At 39.2% G+C, this 20,423-nt stretch overlaps 1 non-coding gene across 1 annotated transcript; it reads right to left on the bottom strand.

Annotated features, from left to right (window-relative positions):
• Positions 1-8,834: 8,834 nt before the first annotated feature.
• On the bottom strand, positions 8,835-8,942 carry LOC148571731 (small nucleolar RNA R71). Its single transcript, XR_015880375.1, has one exon. It is a non-coding gene; the product is annotated as a small nucleolar RNA R71 (small nucleolar RNA).
• Positions 8,943-20,423: the final 11,481 nt, after the last annotated feature.

Raw genomic sequence — 20,423 nt, 5'->3', positions numbered from 1 at the left:
TATTGTTTAAGTGTGGGGAGGTTGATAAACCCCTATTTTATGATTCATCTTGTGCTCAATTAAGTGTTTTTATCAATTTTTCACCCACTTATTCATAAGATTTGCATGGTTTTATAATTCCTTCCTTATTCTATGATATATGTGAAAACATGTTTCCTATGCTTTAAAAATATTTACTTTCATTATCATTTATTACCATTCGATGCTTGATCTGTGTGTTAGGTAATTTTAGGCTTCATAGGGCAGGAATGGCTTAGAGGACAGAAAGGAAATATGCAAAAATGGAAGCAACGCACAAAATGGAGTTTTGAAGAAAATGGCAGCGACGCACACACATGGACGACGCGGACGCGTGCTTAGTGCAAAATGCAATCGACGCATATGCGTGACCCACGCGTACGCGTGACAAGGAAAAACTCTAAATGATGCGATCGCGTGACCCACGCGCACGCGTGACGGACGCCACGTTCAAAAAATTGCAGAAGTCGTCCCCAACAATTTCTAGGCCCTTTTTTGACCCAAATCCAAGCCCAGAAACACAGAATAGAAGCCAGAGAATGGGGGAATCAATAACAACAATTCATACAACATTAAAAAAAAACAGAATTTTAGGTTTTAGATGTAGTTATAGAGAGAGAGAGGTTCTCTCCTCTCTCTTAGGTTTTAGAATTAGGATTTCTTTTACTTTATGGTTATTACTCCATTCCAGGTTCAATGTTCCCAACTTTAATTTTATGTTCTCTTCTACTTTTGGTTACTCTAATGCTTTTACTTGTTAATTACTTATGTTGCCAAATTGGCTTATGAATCTTTCCATGTTAGATTTGAATATTCTATTTAATATAATTTGAGGTATTTCAGATTTATGATTGCTTTATTCTATTTATGATGCTTTCAATTTAATTTAGATTTTTCTCCTTTTGGTTTTGGTTAAGTAATTGGTAACACTTGAGTTATCAAACTCAGCGGTTGATTGAGAGTTAGAAACTGCTGATTGACTTGAATCCCTCTAAAGCTAGTTTTTCCACAGGAGTTGACTAGGACTTGAGGAATCAAGTTAATTGGTCCATTTGACTTTCCTTTATTTAGTAAGGGTTAACTAAGTGGGAGCAACAACAATTCTCATCACACCTGATAAGGATAACTAGGATGGGATTTCCAGTTCTCATACCTTGCCAAGAGTCTTTATAATTATTAATTTATTTTTCTTGCCATTTAAATTACTTGTTTCCTATTTCAAAAACCCAAAAATATAACTTTTTACATAACCAATAATAAACACACCTCCCTGCAATTCCTTGAGAAGACAACCAGAGGTTTAAATACTTCGGTTATAAATTTTATTGGGTTTTGTTACTTGTGACAACCAAACTTTTGTACGAAAGGATTCTTGCTTGGTTTAGAAACTATACTTGTAACGCGATTATTTTAGTAAAAATTCTTTATCGGCAGAAATCAGTTCGTCAAAATGGCGCCGTTGCCGGGGAATTGCAAACGTGTGCCTTATTATTGGTTATTGTAAATATTTTATTTTTCTTGTTTATTTGATTTTATTTTTTTGTTTTTAATTTTAATTTTTATTAGCTACTATGAACTCTCACCCCCGTCGCTTTGAGTTTGGTTCTAACATTGTTGCAAGGAATGGGAGCTATAACAGGAACATGCATCAATGTCAAAAAAATCAAAGATGGAAGGAGCCACGAGGATTTGATCAACCCTTTCGGCTACAACACCTTCCAAGATACCATGGACAACGACCATTCTACAATGCATGCCAAGACAATAGTTACGGTAGACTTTCTCGTGACAAGCAACCCCCACCAATTTACTATGGTCAAGAGCCATTCCGAGGTGCATACCAAGATGATAGATATGGTGGACCCCCTTGTAGTTACCAATAAGCCCCATCATATGCCAATGAACCACCTCCTCAACATAGCTTCGAACCACCATACTCACAAGCCAATCACAACCATTCACGTCCATATGCCCCTAACCTCTACCCACCCCAATTCCAATCCAATTACTCCTGAGAACCACCACTTCCATATGCATCATGTCCATATCCGTCGACCCAAGAATCACAGGATTGTCTTAAAAAAACCGTTGATAATTTTCATGCAACCCTTCATCAATTAGAGCAAGCGATAAATCGATTAGCCCCTAGTCTGAAGGAGACACTGGAAGCTCCGGTTGACAGTACGGAACATGACTTTGTACTAGAACAAGTGGAGGAAGCTAAAATTATGGAAGAAGAAGAATTAGTTGAAGACTTAGGAGACGCTGTACCTCCATGGGAATCAAGAACAAGTGGCACGCCCAAGTGTTGACTAAACCCAAGTGGCACGCGCAAGTGTTGGATTTGAGTTGGCGTGCCATGCCTTCAACACCAAGTGGCACGCCCAAGTGTTTGGGTCTTCAACCTCTTCTCTGGAAACTTGAACTGGCGTGCCATGCCTTGATGCTCAAGTGGCACGCCCAAGTGATGACTAGAGCTGGCGTGCCACGCCTTCGATACCAAGTGTCACGCCCAAGTGGTTGTCCCTTTCTAGATTGATGAACTGGCGTGCCACGCCCAATGGTTCAAGTGGCACGCCCATAGTGTGTGATGGACTTGGCGTGCAACGCCCAGCTTGGCGTGCCACGCCCCTTTTTGTGGCCTTCAACATTTCTCTCTGGAAAATGATACTGGCGTGCCACGCCCAACAGGTGGCGTGCCAGGCCCTTGTTAAAACCCAAACATTTCTTTCTGGAAATCATTACTGGCGTGCCACGTCTAGCTCCTGGCGTGCCACGCCCATGTAAAAGCTTTGAGGATCCTTTCTGGAAAATACAACTGGCGTGCCACGCCCATATACTTTCATGGCGTTTGTTCCAAATGCCATGCCAGTTTCACACGCCTAGCTTTATTTTGTTGTTTTCTTCCCTTTTTGTTGCTCTTTTCACCTGAAATTCAACACAAACCCGTTTCAAAGTAATGTACCATAATATTCATCAATTAGTTCATGAATTGCAATGATCAAATGAGATTATGCTCTTTTATGGTCCTTTTTAGATAAGAAAAAAGGGTAAATGATGCAAGTCATCAGTTCCAAAAACCAAATATCTCTCATAAACTTATTTTCACCAAATCAAAAGTCCCAAATTAACTTCAAAACCTTTTCTCTTTTAAAAACTAATTTTCAAGTAACCAAAAATCACTTTTTACCCAAAAATTTAGTGCATTCAAAAATAAACCATTTCCAAGTTCATTCTCTTGAAAAGCTGATGGACAAAAACTTGTCTCTCAACAAATTTCCCTCGGCAAGTATACCAAATTGTTGTCAAGTAAAAACTCACAATAGAGTGAGGTCGAATCCCACAGGGATTGATTGGTCAAGCAAATGTAATAAGAGGAATGTTCTAGTTGAGCTAAGCAGAAATTGAGTTGATATTTGCAGAAACATAAATGGCGGGAAAGTAAATAACAGAAAGTGTAAATGCTGGAAATAAAGAGCAAAATGTAAATGGCAGAAAGTAAATTGCAGAATCTAAAATGGGGATTTGGGGAAATAAACATAAAAGTAAATGGCAGAAAGTAAAGAGAATGGGTAAGATCAGAAATGGGGGATTCATTCGGCTCAGGAGATGTTGTATTCTCCGGATCAAGTTCATTCTCATCTCTTCCTCAATCAATGCATTCATTGATCTCCTTGGCAATCTTAAGTGATTGGATTCCAATTCCTTGGAAACCTAATCTCTCGAATCTTGATCAATAGCCAATTTCTTGGTCTAATTGATCATGAGAAGAGATGAAGTATGGTCACTGATTATACCACATGTATTCCCAAATCAAAGTGTTGGTAGGATTATATGTCACTATATCCATCCAAACCCCAATTTGGTCCAACATGAGAAAGCATTTCTAGCATGATCTCTTCATTCCTTTTCCAAGGTTCCGAAGAGATCCAAGTATGAATAGCTTCTTTTCCAAGACAACTACCCAATAGGATGAAGATTGAAAGCTTTCTAGTAAAATCAAGAGAAAAGAAAGAAGAAGAATAATGAAAACTATTATTGATCCATCAAATTACAACAGAGCTCCCTAACCCAATGAAAGAGGTTTAGTTGTTCATAGCTCTGGGAATGGAAAGCATAAATGAAAAGTGCATTTTCAAAAAATAAAACTAGAAGTTGCAGAGAAAGTAAAATATAAAGAGTGTAGTTCTCCAAAATGCCAAAAGCCTACCTACTAGTTCAAAACTACTCCTATATATACTACTCTTCTGATCTTCTAGTTAGCTCTTCAAGTCTTGGATATGGGCCTTTGGATCTTTAGTTGAAGCAGTTACAGTCTTCAACGGGCTCAGCTTTGCTTGCAGAAAAAGTGTAAGTTAGGCATGGACGTTAGTTAGGACGTTAGTGGTGTTAACGTTAAGTGAAAATGTGGGTTCGAGAACGTTAGTGACGATCACCTTTTTCACTAATGTTCCAAGCCAAAAATGATCCACGTTAACTTCAACGTTTGTGGCACTAACGTGACCACTAACGTTGCCTCTTGGTCCTTCACAAACGTTATTGGCATTCACCTTTTCCAATAATGTTGCTTATTGCCTCGTTTCCCCACGTTAGAGTTCACGTTAGTATAACTAACGTGACCCTTAATGTGGGCATGCCTAAGCTTCGAGAGTGTTAGTGACACTTACCTTTGTCACTAATTCTTCAAACGCCTCTTTTTCCCACGTTAGTGCCTCACGTTAATTGCATTAACGTGACCACTAACGTGGTGGTGATTGCCATCCCCAACGTTAGTGACAAAGGTGAGTGTCACTAACGTTGGCCTTTCATTTCTTTCCTCCACGTTAGCTTCCACGTTAATGTAATTAATGTGGCAGCTAACGTGGGCAATATTGGCTTAGTCCAACGTTAGTGACAAAGGTGAGTGTCACTAACGTTGGCGATTCCTTGCTCCTCCCACGTTAGTTGTCATGTTAGTTAGACTATCATGGCTACTAACGTGGCTCTTCCTTGCTTCCTTTGTCCTGAAATCAAGCAAATAAAGTGCATCAAAGCTTGGTTCTAAATCATGAGATCATGCATCATCCATTTTATCATTCAATTCATGCATAATTCTCATAAAATCATGTAAAGTTCACAATGTTTGCTTGAATCATGATGTCAGTGAATATCTACCCAAAACTTGCTTATTTACTAAGAAAATGCATGAAACTACCCTAAAACAGTAAAGAAAAGGTCAGTGAAACTGGCCAAAATGCCCTGGCATCTGATGAGCGGATAATTTATACGCTTTTTGGCATTATTTTTAGTATGTTTTAGTAAATTTTAGTTAGTTTTTATTATATTTTTATTAGTTTTTAAATAAAAATCACTCTTCTGGATGTTACTATGAGTTTGTGTTTTTTTCTGTGATTTCAGGTATTTTCTGGCTGAAATTGAGGGACCTGAGCAAAAATCTGATTCAGAGGCTGAGAAAGGACTGCAGATGCGCTTTGATTCTGACCTCCCTGCACTCGAAGTAGATTTTCTGGAGCTACAGAAGCCCAATTGGTGCGCTCTCAATTGTGTTGGAAAGTAGACATCCTGGGCTTTCGAGCGATATATAATAGTTCATACTTTGCCCGAGATTTGATGGCCCAAACAGGCATTCCAAGTCAGCTTAAGAATTCTGGCGTTTAACGCCAGAACTGGCATAAAAGCTGGAGTTAAACGCGCAAACTGGCATAAAAGCTGGCGTTTAACTCCAAGAAAAGTCTCTACACATAGAAGTTTCAATGCTCAGCCCAAGCACACACCAAGTGGGTCCGGAAGAAGATTTCTGCCTTAATTACCTATTTCTGCAACCCTAGGCTACTAGTTTTCTATAAATAGGACCTTTTGCTATTGTATTTTCATACCTTCATACCTTTAGATACTTTTGATAGACCTTTTCACGTTTGGGGGCTGGCCTCACGGCCATGCCTAGACCTTGTTCTTATGTATTTTCAACAGTGGAGTTTCTACACACCATAGCTTAAGGTGTGGAGCTCTGTTGTTCTTCATGAATTAATGCAAAGTACTATTCTTTTTCTATTCAACTCAAGTCTATTTCTTCTCCAAGATATTCATTCACACCCAAGAACATGATGAATATGATGATTATGTGACACTCGTCACCATTCTCCGCTATGAACGCGTGACTGACAACCACTTCCATTCTACATGCAAACAAGCTTGAATGTGTATCTCTGGGGTTTCTAATCCAAGATTAGAACCTTCGTGGTATAGGCTAGAATTATTGGCAGCCATTCCTGAGATCCGGAACATCTAAACCTTGTCTGTGGTATTCTGAGTAGGATCTGGGAAGGGATGACTGTGACGAGCTTCAAACTCACAATTGTTGGGCGTGTGACAGACGCAAAAGGATCTATGGATCCAATTCCAACATGATCGAGAACCGACAGATGATTAGCCGTTCAGTGACAGCGTGCGTAGAACATTTTCACTGAGAGGACGGGAAGTAGCCATTGACAACGGTGATGCCCAACATAAAGCTAGCCATGGAAGGGAGTATGAATGATTGGAAGAAGGCAATAGGAAAGCAGAGGTTCAGGAGGAACAAAGCATCTTCATACGCTTATCTGAAATTCCTACCAATGAATTACATAAGTATTTATATCTCTATCTTTATTTTATGTTTTATTCATCTTTTAATTATCAATCCTCCATAACCATTTGAATCCGCCTGACTGAGATTTACAAGATGACCGTAGCTTGCTTCAAGCCGACAATCTCCGTGGGATCGACCCTTACTCACGTAAGGTTTATTACTTGGACGACCCAGTGCACTTGCTGGTTAGTTGTGCAGAATTGTGACAAAGTGTGATTCACGTTTGAGAGCTCCAAGTCCTTTGGCACCATTGTTGATGATCACAATTTCGTGCACCAAGTTTTTGGCTCCTTTGCCGGGGATTGTTCGAGTTTGGACAACTGACGGTTCATCTTGTTGCTTAGATTAGGTACTTTTCTTTTTATTTTTCCGAATTTTTAAGAATGAATTCTAGAGTTTCAAGGTGATGTTCTTATCATCACAAAAGCTGGTTGATTCTCATCAATTTAGCTGCTGAATGTAATGTCCTGCTGAAGCTTGGCCAGCCATGTCTAATCTTTTTAGACTGAAGCTTTAGACTAACATTGCATGATTCCTAGAATTCTTATTAAAAGTTTTGAATTTCTTTATTCTCTTTTCCATATAATTTTTGAAAAATCACAAAAAAAAATTTATAAAATCATAAAATCAAAAATATTTTTATGTCTCTTGTTTGAGTCTAGTGTCTAATTTTTAAGTTTGCTGTCTTGCATGCATTGTTTATTTGATCTTAGTTGCATTTTTATTGTTTCTCATCATTAAAAATCCAAAAATATTTTCAAAATTGTGTCTTTTCAAGTCAATAATACAGAGAATTGAAGATTCAGAACATTCAGCAGAGGAATTAAACAGAAAAAGCTGGGTGTTCAAAACACCCAGTGAAGAAGGAAAACTGGCATTTGAACACCAGCCAGGGTACCTGGATGGGCGTTTAACGCCCAAAAAGGTAGCATTTTGGGCGTTAAACGCCAGGATGACACTAGAGGGAAGATTTTGTTTTTAATCCAAATTTTTTTCAAATCTTCATAATTTTTCAAAATCAAATCTTTTCAAATCATATCTTTTCAATCATATATCTTCAAAATCAATTTCTTTCCATTTTATTTTTACTATTTTTGAAAATCCTTGCTATAATTAGTAATTTAATTCAAAATTTTCAAGTTGTTACTTGCCTATTAAGGAAGGATCAAATTTTAAATTCTAGAATCATATCTTCTAATTTCTTGTTAGTCAAGTAATCAACTTTAATTTTAAAACCTTCTTTTTAAAAATTGATTTTCAATCATATCTTCTCAATCATATCTTTTCAATCACATCTTTTTCAAAAATTAATTTTCAATCATATCTTTTTGATTTCTAATTTCAAAATCTTTTTCAAAATCACATAATTTCTTTCCCAATCTTAATTTTCGAAAATCTCAATCAAATTTTCAAATTTCTTTTTATTATTTTAAAAATCTTTTACTTTAATTTCGAAAATTCTTCCCCTCTTCTCACATCCTTCTATTTAAGGACTAACACTCCTCCACTATCAACAATTCGAACTCTATCCCTCTTGATAAGTTCGAATTATTCTCTTTCTACCTCCTCCTTCTATTTTTCTTTTCCTCTGACATCTCAAGGAATCTCTATACTGTGACATAGAAGATTCCATACTTTCTTCTTCTCTCTTTTATATGAGCAGGAGTAAGGACAAAGACATTCTGGTTGAGGTTGATCCTGAACCCGAAAGGACCTTGAAGAGAAAGCTGAGAGAAGCTAAAGTACGACTCTCTGTAGAGGACCTAACAGAGCTTTTCAAACAAGAAGAAGCCATGGCAGCCGAAAACACCAACAATGCAAGGAAGGTACTTGGTGATTTACTGCACCTACTCCTGACTTCTATGGGAAAAGCATCTCAATCCCTGCCATTGGAGCAAACAACTTTGACCTTAAGCCTCAATTAGTTTCTCTAATGCAACAGAATTGCAAGTTTCATGGACTTCCATTGGAAGATCCTCATCAGTTCTTAGCTGAATTCTTGCAAATCTGTGACACTGTCAAGACTAATGGGGTTGATCCCGAGGTCTGCAAGCTTATGCTTTTTTCCTTTGCTGTAAGAGATAGAGCTAGGACATGGTTGGACTCACAACCTAAAGAAAGCCTGAACTCTTGGGAAAAGCTAGTTAATACCTTCTTGGCAAAGTTCTTTCCACCTCAAAAATTGAGTAAGCTTAGAGTTGAAGTCCAAACCTTCAGACAGAAGGAAGGTGAATCCCTCTATGAAGCTTGGGAAAGATACAAGCAATTGATCAGAAGGTGTCCTTCTGATATGCTTTCAGAATGGAGCATCATAGGTATCTTCTATGATGGTCTGTCTGAACTATCCAAAATGTCATTGGACAGCTCTGCTGGAGGATCTCTTCATCTGAAGAAGACGCCTGTAGAAGCTCAGGAACTCATTGAAATGGTTACAAATAACCAATTCATGTACACTTCTGAAAGGAACCCTGTGAATAATGGGACAACTCAGAAGAAATGAGTTCTTGAGATTGATACTCTGAATGCCATATTGGCTCAGAATAAAATATTGACCCAACAAGTCAATATGATTTCTCAGAGTCTGTCTAGAATGCAAGCAGCAACAGGTAGTACTAAGGAAGCTTCCTCTGAAGAAGAAGCTCATGATCCTGAGAACCCAGCAATGGAAGAGGTGAATTACATGGGAGAACCCTATGAAAACACCTATAATCCTTTATGGAGAAATCATCCAAATCTCTCATGGAAGGATCAACAGAGACCTTAACAAGGTTTCAACAACAATAATGGTGGAAGAAACAGGTTTAGCAATAGCAAGCCTTTTCCATCATCTTCTCAGCAACAGACAGAGAATTCTAAGCAGAGCCACTCTGACTTAGTAACCATTGTCTCTGATCTAATCAAAACTACTCAAAGTTTCATGACTGAAACAAGGTCCTCTATTAAAAATTTGGAGGCACAAGTGGGTCAGCTGAGTAAGAAAATTACTGAACTCCCTCCTAGTACTCTCCCAAGCAATACAGAAGAGAATCCAAAAAGAGAGTGCAAGGCCATAACCATAACCCACACGGCCAAACTTGGAAAGGAGGAAGAGGCAGTGATCTCCACTGAGGAAGACCTCAATGGACGTCCACTGGCCTCCATGGAGTTCCTTGATGAGGAACCATGGGAATCTGAGGCTCACACAGAGACCATAGAGATTCCATTGAATTTACTTCTGTCATTCATGAGCTCTGATGAGTATTCTTCCTCTAAAGAGGATGAAGATGTTACTGAAGAGCAAGTTACTAAGTACCTTAGAGCAATCATGAAGCTAAACGCCAAGTTATTTGGTAATGAGACTTGGGAGAATGAACCTCTATTGCTCACTAAAGAACTGGATGACTTGACTAGGCAGAAATTACCTCTGAAGAGACAAGATCCTGGAAAGTTCTCAATACCTTGTACCATAGGCACCATGACCTTTGAGAAGGCTCTGTGTGACCTAGGATCAAGCATAAACCTCATGCCTCTCTCTGTAATGGAGAAGCTAGGGATCATTGAGGTACAAGCTGCAAGAATCTCACTGGAGATGGCAGACAATTCAAAGAAACAGGCTTATGGACTTGTAGAGGATGTCTTGGTAAAGGTTGAAGGCCACTACATCCCTGCTGATTTCATAATCCTAGAGACAGGGAAGTGTATGGATGAATCCATCATCCTTGGCAGACCTTTCCTAGCCACAGCAAAAGCTGTAATTGATGTTGATAGAGGAGAATTGATCATTCAAGTGAATGAAGACTCCCTTGTGTTTAAAGCTCAAGGATATCCCTCTGTAACCATGGAGAGGAAGCATGAAGAGCTTCTCTCAATACAGAGACAAACAGAGCCCCCACAGTCAAACTCTAAGTTTGGTGTTGGGAGGCCACAACCAAACTTTAAGTTTGGTGTTGAACCCCTACTTTCAAACTCTAAAGTTTGGTGTTGGGAGGTTCCAACATTGCTCTAAACATCTGTGAGGCTCCATGAGAGCCCACTGTCAAGCTATTGACATTAAAGAAGCGCTTATTGGGAGGCAACCCAATTTTACTTATCTATGTTATTTTCCATTGTTATTTTATATTTTCTGTAGGTTGAAGATAACGTGAAGTCACAAACACAATAGAAAAAGCAAAACCAGACTAAAAAACAGAATGAAAAATAGAACACCCTTGAGGAGACACTTACTGGCATTTAAACGCCAGTAAGGGTAGCAGAATGGGCGTTAAACGCCCAGTCTGGCACCATTCTGGACGTTTAACGCCAGAAATGGGCACCAGACTGGCGTTTAACGCCAGGAATGGGCAAAAAGCTGGCGTTAAACGTCAGAAATGGGCAGCAGCCTGGCGTTTAACGCCAGGATTGGCAGAAAGGGGCATTTTTGCATGCCACTTGGTGCAGGGATGAGATATCCTTGACACCTCAGGATCTGTGGACCCACAGGATCCCCACCCACCCTACCTCTCTCTCTCTTCTTCACCCATTCACCAATTACCTCAATACCTCTTCCCCAAAAACCCCTTACCTATTAAATCCCACCATTCTCTTCACCACTCACATCCATCCTTCATAAAACCCCACCTACCTCACCATTCAAATTCAAACCACTTTCCCTCCCAAACCCACCCATAATGGCCGAACCATACCCCCCTCTCCACTCCTATATAAGCCCATCTTCACTCCTTCATTTTCACACAACATACACACTACTTCTCCCCCTTGGCCGAAACACTAAGCCCCCTCCATCTCCTCTATTTCTTCTTCTTCTATTCTCTTCTTTCTTCTTTTGCTCGAGGACGAGCAAACCTTCTAAGTTTGGTGTGGTAAAAGCGTTGCTTTTTGTTTTTCCATATCCATTTATGGCACCAAAGGCCGGAGAAACCTCTAGAAAGAGGAAAGGAAAGGCAAAAGCTTCCACCTCTAAGTCTTGGGAGAAGGAAAGATTCCTCTCAAGGGTGCATCAAGACCACTTCTATGAAGTTGTGGCCAAGAAGAAGGTGATCCCCGAGGTCCCTTTTAAGCTCAAAAAGGGCAATTATCCGGAGATCCGACATGAGATCCGAAGAAGAGGTTGGGAAGTTCTCACCAACCCCATTCAACAAGTCAGGATCTTAATGGTTTAAGAGTTCTATGCCAATGCATGGATCACCAAGAACCATGATCAAAGTGTGAACCCAGACCCTAAGAATTGGCTTACAATGGTTCAGGGGAATGCTTAGATTTTAGTCTGGAGAATGTAAGGTTGGCATTCAACTTGCCCATGATGCAAGGAGATGCACACCCCTACACTAAAAGGGTAAACTTTGATCAAAGGTTGGACCAAGTCCTCATAGACATCTGTGAAGAGGGCGCTCAATGGAAGAGAGATTCAAGAGGAAAGACGGTTCAACTAAGAAGGCATGACCTCAAGCCCGTGGCTAGGGGATGGTTGGAGTTCATCCAACGCTCGATCATTCCCACTAGCAACCAGTCTGAAGTTACTATAGACTGGGCTATCATGATTCATAGCATCATGATAAGAGAGGAAGTGGAAGTTCATGAGGTTATATCCCAAGAACTCTACAAGGTGGCGGACAAGTCCTCTACTTTGGCAAGATTAGCCTTCCCTCATCTCATTTGTCACCTTTGCAATTCGGTTGGAATTGACATAGAGGAAGACATTTCATTGATGAGGACAAGCCCATCACTAAGAAAAGGATGGAGTAAACAAGAGATCTCACTCATGGACAAGAGCATGAGGAAGCTCCTCATCATGAACTCCCTGAGATGCCTCAAGGGATGCAATTTCCTCCACAAAACTATTGGGAGCAAATCAACACCTCCTTGGGAGAATTAAGTTCCAACATGGGACAACTAAGGGTGGAGCACCAAGAGCATTCCATCCTCCTCCATGAAATTAGAGAAGACCAAAGAACCATGAGAGAGAACAAAGGCAAGGAAGAGACATTGAGGAGCTCAAGCACTCCATAAGATCTTCAAGAGGAAGAACAAGCCGCCATCACTAAGGTGGACCCGTTCTTTAATCTCCTTGTTCTTTATTTTCTGTTTTTCGAAAATTATGCTTTATGTTTATTTATATTTGTGTCATTATTACATGATCACTAGTGTTTAAGTGTCTATGCCTTAAAGCTATGAAAACGAATCCATCACCTTTCTTAAATAAAGAGTGTTTTAATTGAAAAGGAAAAGAAGTGCATGAATTTCAAATTTTAAAACAGTTTAATTATTCTGATGTGGTGGCAATACTTTTGTCTTTCTGAATGAATGCTTGAACAGTGCATATTTTTGATATTGTTGATTCATGAATGTTAAAATTGTTGGCTCTTGAAAGAATGATGGAAAAGGAGAAATGTTATTTGATAATCTGAAAAATCATAAAATTGATTCTTGAAGCAAGAAAAAGCAGTGAAAAGCTTGCAGAAAAAAAAGAGTATATGCGAAAAAAAAAAGAGAGAAAGAAAAAGAAAAAGCAAGCAGAAAAAGCCAATAGCCCTTTAAACCAAAAGGAAAGGGTAAAATAAAAAGGATCCAAGGCTTTGAGCATCAGTGGATAGGAGGGCCCACAGGAATAAAATCCTGGCCTAAGCGGCTAAACTAAGCTGTCCCTAACCATGTGCTTGTGGCGTGAAGGTGTCAAGTAAAAACTTGAGACTGAGCAGTTAAAGTCGTGGTCCAAAAGTAAAAGGAGTGTGCTTAAGAGCTCTGGACACCTCTAATTGGGGACTCTAGCAAAGCTGAGTCACAATCTGAAAAGGTTCACCCAGTTATGTGTCTGTGGCATTTATGTATCCGGTGGTAATACTGGAAAACAAAATGCTTTGGGTCACGGCCAAGACTCATAAAGTAGCTGTGTTCAAGAATCAACATACTTAACTAGGAGAATCAATAACACTATTTGGATTTTGAGTTCCTATAGAAGCCAATCATTCTGAACTTCAAAGGATAAAGTGAGATGCCAAAACTATTCAGAAGCAAAAAGCTAATAGCCCCGCTCATCTAATTAATACTGATCTTCATTGTATATTCTCTTCTTTTTATCCTATTTGATTTTTTTAGTTGCTTGGGGACAAGCAACAATTTAAGTTTGGTGTTGTGATAAGCGGATAATTTATACGCTTTTTGGCATTGTTTTTAGTATGTTTTTAGTATATTTTAGTTAGTTTTTATTATATTTTTATTACTTTTTAAATAAAAATCACTCTTCTGGATGTTACTATGAGTTTGTGTATTTTTCTGTGATTTCAGGTATTTTCTGGCTGAAATTGAGGGACCTGAGCAAAAATCTGATTCAGAGGCTGAAAAAGGACTGCAGATGCTGTTGGATTCTGACCTATTTGCACTCGAAATGGATTTTCTAGAGCTACAGAAGCCCAATTGGCGCGCTCTCAATTGCGTTGGAAAGTAGACATCCTAGGCTTTCCAGCAATATATAATAGCCAATTCCTTGGTCCAATTGCTCATGAGAATAGATGAAGTATGGTCACTGATTATACCACATTTATTCCCAAATCAAAGTGTTGGTAGGATTATATGTCACTATATCCATCCAAACCCCAATTTGGTCCAACATGAGAAAGAATTTCTAGTATGATCTCTTCATTCCTCTTCCAAGGTTTCGAAGAGATCCAAGTATGAATAGCTTCTTTTCCAAGACAACTACACAATAGGATGAAGATTGAAAGCTTTCTAGTAAAATCAAGAGAAAAGAAAGAAGAAGAATAATGAAAACTATTATTGATCCATCAAATTACAACAGAGCTCCCTAACCCAATGAAAGGGGTTTAGTTGTTCATAGCTCTGGGAGTTGAAAGCATAAATGAAAAGTACATTTTCAAAAAATAAAACTAGAAGTTGTAGAGAAAGTAAAATATACAGAGTGTAGTTCTCCAAAATGCCAAAAACCTACCTACTAGTTCAAAACTACTCCTGTATATACTACTCTTCTGATCATCTAGTTAGCTCTTCAAGTCTTGGATATGGGCCTTTGGATCTTTAGTTGAAGCAGTTACAGTCTTCAACGGGCTCAGCTTTGCTTGCAGAAAAGTGTAAGTTAGGCATGGACGTTACTTAGGACGTTAGTGGTGTTAACGTTAAGTGAAAATGTGGGTTCGAGAACGTTAGTGACGATCACCTTTTTCACTAACGTTCCAAGCCAAAAATGATCCACGTTAACTTCAACGTTAGTGGCACTAACGTGACCACTACTGTTGCCTCTTGGTCTTTCGCAAATGTTATTGGCATTCACCTTTTCCAATAATGTTGCTTATTGCCCCTTTTCCCCACGTTAGAGTTCACGTTAGTATAACTAGTGTGACCCTTAATGTGGGCATGCCTAAGCTTCGAGAGCGTTAGTGACACTTACCTTTGTCACTAACGCTTCAAACGCCCCTTCTTCCCATGTTAGTGCCCCACGTTAATTGCATTAACGTGACCACTAACGTGGTGGTGATTGCCATCTCCAACGTTAGTGACAAAGGTGAGTGTCACTAACGTTGGCCCATCATTTTTTTCCTCCACGTTAGCTTCCACGTTAATGTAATTAACATGGCAGCTAACGTGGGCAATATTGGCTTAGTCCAACGTTAGTGACAAAGGTGAGTGTCACGTTGGCGATTCCTTGCTCCTCCCATGTTAGAGTTCACGTTAATGTAATTAACGTGACTCTTAACGTGGTCAGTTGTGCCCTTTTGGAACGTTAGTGGTATTCACTTTTACCACTAACGTTGGAGCTTCCCTTTTCCTCTACGTTAGCTTCCACGTTAATGTAATTAACGTGGCCACTAACGTGGGCTATGATGGCTTTCGAAGGCATTATTGGTGATCACTTGTTCCATTAACGTTGCAAGCTAGCTCCCATTCCATGTTAGTTGTCACGTTAGTTAGACTAACGTGGCTACTAACGTGGCTCTTCCTTGCTTCCTTTGTCCTAAAATCAAGCAAATAAAGTGCATCAAAGCTTGGTTCTAAATCATGAGATCATGCATCATCCATTTTATCATTCAATTCATGTATAATTCTCATAAAATCATGTAAAGTTCACAATGTTTGCTTGAATCATGATGTAAGTGAATATCTATCCAAAACTTGCTTATTTACTAAGAAAATGCATGAAACTACCCTAAAATAGTAAAGAAAAGGTCAGTGAAACTGGCCAAAATGTTCGTGGGGGAATGATGATGATTGTCACGCTCATCACATTCATATTGAAGTACGAATGAATATCTTAGAAGCGGAATAAGTTGAATTGAATAGAAAAACAGTAGTACTTTACATTAATTCATGAGGAAGAGCAGAGCTTCACACCTTAATCTAGGGAGTGCAGAAACTCTACTGTTGAAAAATACATAAGTGAATACAGGGTAAGCATGGCCGAGTGGCCAGCCTCCCATGGAGATCTAGAGATCTAAAAAATGATCAAAAGATACAATCCAGGATGTAAATACAATAGTAAAAAGTCCTATTTATACTAGACTAGCTACTAGGGTTTACAGAAGTAAGTAATTGATGCATAAATCCACTTCTGGGGCCCACTTGGTGTGTGCTTGGGCTGAGCTTGAAGTTTACACGTGGAGAGGTCATTCTTGGAGTTGAACGCCAGTTTGTAACGTGTTTCTAGCGTTCAACTCTGGTTTGTGATGTGTTTGAGGCGTTTAACTCCAGACTGCAGCGTAGAACTGGCATTCAACGCCCTTTTGCGTCATCTAAACTCGGCCAAAGTATGGAGTATTATATATTTATGGAAAGACTTGGATGTCTACTTTCCAACGCAATTGAAAGCGCGCCATTTTGAGTTCTGTAGCTCCAGAAAATCCACTTTGAGTGCAGGGAGATTAGAATCTAACAACATCAGCAGTCCTTCTTCTACCTCTGAATCTGATTTTTGCTCAAGTCCCTCAATTTCAGCCAGAAAATACCTGAAATCACAGAAAAATACACAAACTCATAGTAAAGTCTAGAAATTTGAATTTAACATAAAAACTAATAAAAACATCCCTAAAAGTAACTAGATCCTACTAAAAACATACTAAAAACAATGCCAAAAAGCGTATAAATTATCCGCTCATCACTTCTCCTGAGTTTAGCATGAGGACATGCTATTGTTTAAGTGTGGGGAGGTTGATAAACCACTATTTTATGGTTTATCTTATGCTTAATTGAGTGGATTTTATCAACTCTTTACGCACTTATTTATACTATTTACATGGTTTTACATTTTCCTTCCTGATTTGGTGCTATGATTGAAAACATGTTGTCTTTGGCCTTATATTTGCTAATATTAATCCTCTCTCATTACCATTAGATGACTTGATATGTGTGTTAAGTGATTTCAGAGTTTATAGGGCAGGAATGGCTCAGAGGATGGGAAGAAAGCATGCAAAAGTGGAAGGAATACAAGAAGTTGGAGAAATTGCTAAGTTGTCCAGCCTGACCTCTTCGCACTCAAACGATCATAACTTGAGCTACAGAAATCTAAATGAGATGATTCTAGTTGCGTTGGAAAGCTAACGTCCGAGGCTTCGCAACGATATATAATTTTCCATATCTGCCCCGACGCCAGGTGATGCGAACGCGTGGATCACGCGGATGCATGACCTGGCAGAATCGCAATCCACGCAAACGCGTGGACAACGCTTGCGCATCACTTTCCCGCGACCTGTACGTACCAGAATATGCTGAGGGCGATTTATGAACTGTTTTTAACCCAGGTTTTGGCCTGGAAAACACATATTAGAGGCTATAAAGTGGGAGAATGCATCCATTCATAATCACAAGCTCATAATACACTATTTTAGGATTTAGATGTAGTTTTTAGAGAGAGAGGTTCTCTCTTCTCTCTTAGGATTAGGATTTAGGATTTTTATTATGTTTAAACTATGATCTCTTCATTCCAGGTTCTATGTTCCTTCAATATTTATTTTATACTTTTATTTACTCCAATACTTTTATTTGTATTTGATTTATGTTGCCTAATTGACTTATGAACCTTTCCATGTTAGAGTTGAATTTATGTTTAGACGTAATTTGATGTGTTTCAGATTTATGAATACTTTTAATTTAATTTAGAATTTTCCCTTTTGGCTTTGGTTGAGTCATTGGAGACACTTGAGTTATCAAACTCATTGTTGATTGAAAATTGGAATTCTTCAAGAATTAATTCGAGTTCCAATAACTCTAGCCTTTCCCAAGGAAAGACTAGGACCTTAGGAATCAAAATTAATTCATTCACTTAACTTACCTTCATAGTTAGAGGTTAACAAAGTGGGAGAAAAATCCAATTCTCGTCACAATTGATAAGGATAACTAGGATAGGACTTCCAGTTCTTATACCCTTCCAAGAGTTTTATTATTTATTTAAATTAATTCCTCACAATTTACTTTCCTGCCATTTACTATTCTTGCTTTTTATCTTATACATTAAAAACCCAAAAATATATCTTTTTCTATAACCAATAATAAATCATACCTCCCTGCAATTCCTTGAGAAGACGACCCGAGGTTTAAATACTCGGTTATCAATTTTATTTGGTTTGCTTAAGTGACAAACAAAACTTTTGTAAAGAAGGAATTCTTGTCAGTCTAGAAGCTATACTTACAACGGGAATTTATTTTTAGAAAATTCTAGATCACGCGAGAGTTTCGCTCTTTCAGGCACCTTCTGACTGTTTTGCTTCCCAACCAAAGGGATTCCCAGGTGTACAGTTTGTGTTTCAGTGCTTGTTTCTTCCTCCAGTGCCTTGTTGTGATCTTCCCTTGGTTCCTTGTTTTCTTGATCTGCTTCTTGTGAGGGTTTGAAGACATTGAAGGTCAGTTATTCATCATGTATCCTCAGTATTAGCTCTCCTCGCTCCATATCTATAAGCGCTCTGGCTGTCGCTAGGAATGGTCTTCCCAGTATGATTGGATGGAGGTAACTCTCTTCCATTTCCAATATGACAAAGTCTGTGGGAAAGAAGTGATTCCCAACCTTCACCAACACATTTTCAACCACTCCTACTGCTTATTTTTGAGTTTTGTCAGCCAGCCTGATGACTACGTCTGTGGGCATTAGCTCATTGATCTGCAGCTTCTTCATAAGGGATAAAGGCATTAAGTTGATGCTTGCTCCCAGGTCACAGAGTCCTTTATCAAACCTTGTTTCTCCTATGGCACAGGGGATGTGAAAACTCCCTGGATCCTTCCTTTTTGTAGGCAACTCTGGTTGAATGAGAGCATTGCACTCCTTATTCATCACTATTGTTTGCCCTCCCTTGAGTGAGCTTTTCCTGGTCAGCAGCTCCTTCATGCACTTAATGTATGAGGGCATTTGTTGGAGAGCCTTTATGAATGGTATGTTTACATGGAGAGATGCAAACATATCAAGGAACTTTGAGTATATTCTCTTTTCTACACCACCCTTGAGTCTTTCGGGAAAAGGTGCATAAAGGTTCAGAATCTCCTTCTGTGTAATTTTGGTTTCTTGGTGACCCTCTTCCTGCTTCTCTGCTGAAGTATCTCCAGAGTATTCGAAGGGTTTGTTCAGCTCTTTCTCAGTCCCCCTATCACTTATAGTGACCATCTTGCATTCTTCCCATCTTACTTTCTTTGCTTCACCTCTCGGGTTTTTCTCTGTGTCACTTGGGAAGCTGTCAGTAGGTTTGGGAATCTTCTCAGAGAGGTATCCCACTTGAAATTCTAGCCTCTTGATGGTGTCTCCCTGGTTTTTGATATTGGCTCGCACCTCCACTTTGAACACCTTGTTATCTTGGATTTTCTTACATATGCCTTCAAGTAGAGTCTCAATCCTTGAGAGTCTATCTTCGGATAATGGTGAGTTGAGATTGAAGGGATGAGAAAGGCCATTTTGGTTTTGATATGAATGTTGAGAGGTGTTGTTAGGTAGGTGCTGATATGATCTCTGTGTGAAATGTTGGTGAGCTGCATTGTTGTTGGGATTCTGACGTCTCTGATCTTGGCCTTGATCTTGTTGATTTCCCCACCCAAAGTTTGGGTGGTTCCTCCAACCAGGATTATAAGTTTTGGAGTATGGATCATGTGTCTGCCTAGGTGAGTTCGCAATATAGTTGGCTTGTTCCTGATCATCCTCTGCCTCTATATTCACTCCTTCTTGAGCTGTTGATGAGGTGGTGATTGCTGCTACTTGGTTCCTTTCCATCTTCTTGGTAAGGTCAGCTAGCTGCTTTGTGATCATCTTGTTTTGAGCCAGCAGTGCATCCAGTTGTTTAGCTCCATCACTTCTCTAGTGTTGTCTCTTTCAGAAGCATAGAAGTAGTCATTCTCAGCTACAGTTCAATGACATCTATGGCTTCTTCAATGGTCTTTTTCTTGTTCAGAGACCCCCTAGATGAGTGGTCTACTGCCTTCTTTGATTCGTAAGAAAGACCTTCATAGAAAATGTATAACTGTACCCATTCATGGAACATATCTCGCAGGCACCTTATTGTCAAGTCCTTAAACCTCTCCCATGCTTCATAGAGAGTTTCACCATCTTGTTGCCTGAAGGTTTGTACCTCAGCTTTCAATTTGTTGATTCTTTGAGGAGGATAGAATCTCGCCAAGAATTTGTTCACCACATCTTCCCAGGTTGTTAAACTCTCCTTCGGAAAAGATTCCAGCCATTTAGATGCCTTGTCTTTGAGTGAAAAGGGGAACAAAAGCAATCTATAGGTGTCAGCATGAACACCATTAGACTTCACAGTATCACATATACTCAAGAAGGTGGTTAGATGTTGATTGGGGTCTTCTTGGACACTTCCTCCGAATG

The sequence above is a fragment of the Arachis ipaensis genome, chromosome B3 (genome assembly GCF_059453495.1).
Source record: "Arachis ipaensis isolate K30076 ecotype BB chromosome B3, ASM5945349v1, whole genome shotgun sequence".
In the NCBI taxonomy this organism is placed as follows: Eukaryota; Viridiplantae; Streptophyta; class Magnoliopsida; order Fabales; family Fabaceae; genus Arachis; species Arachis ipaensis.
Note: the sequence above shows the minus strand (reverse complement) of the source record. Positions and strands in the feature narration are given on the sequence as shown.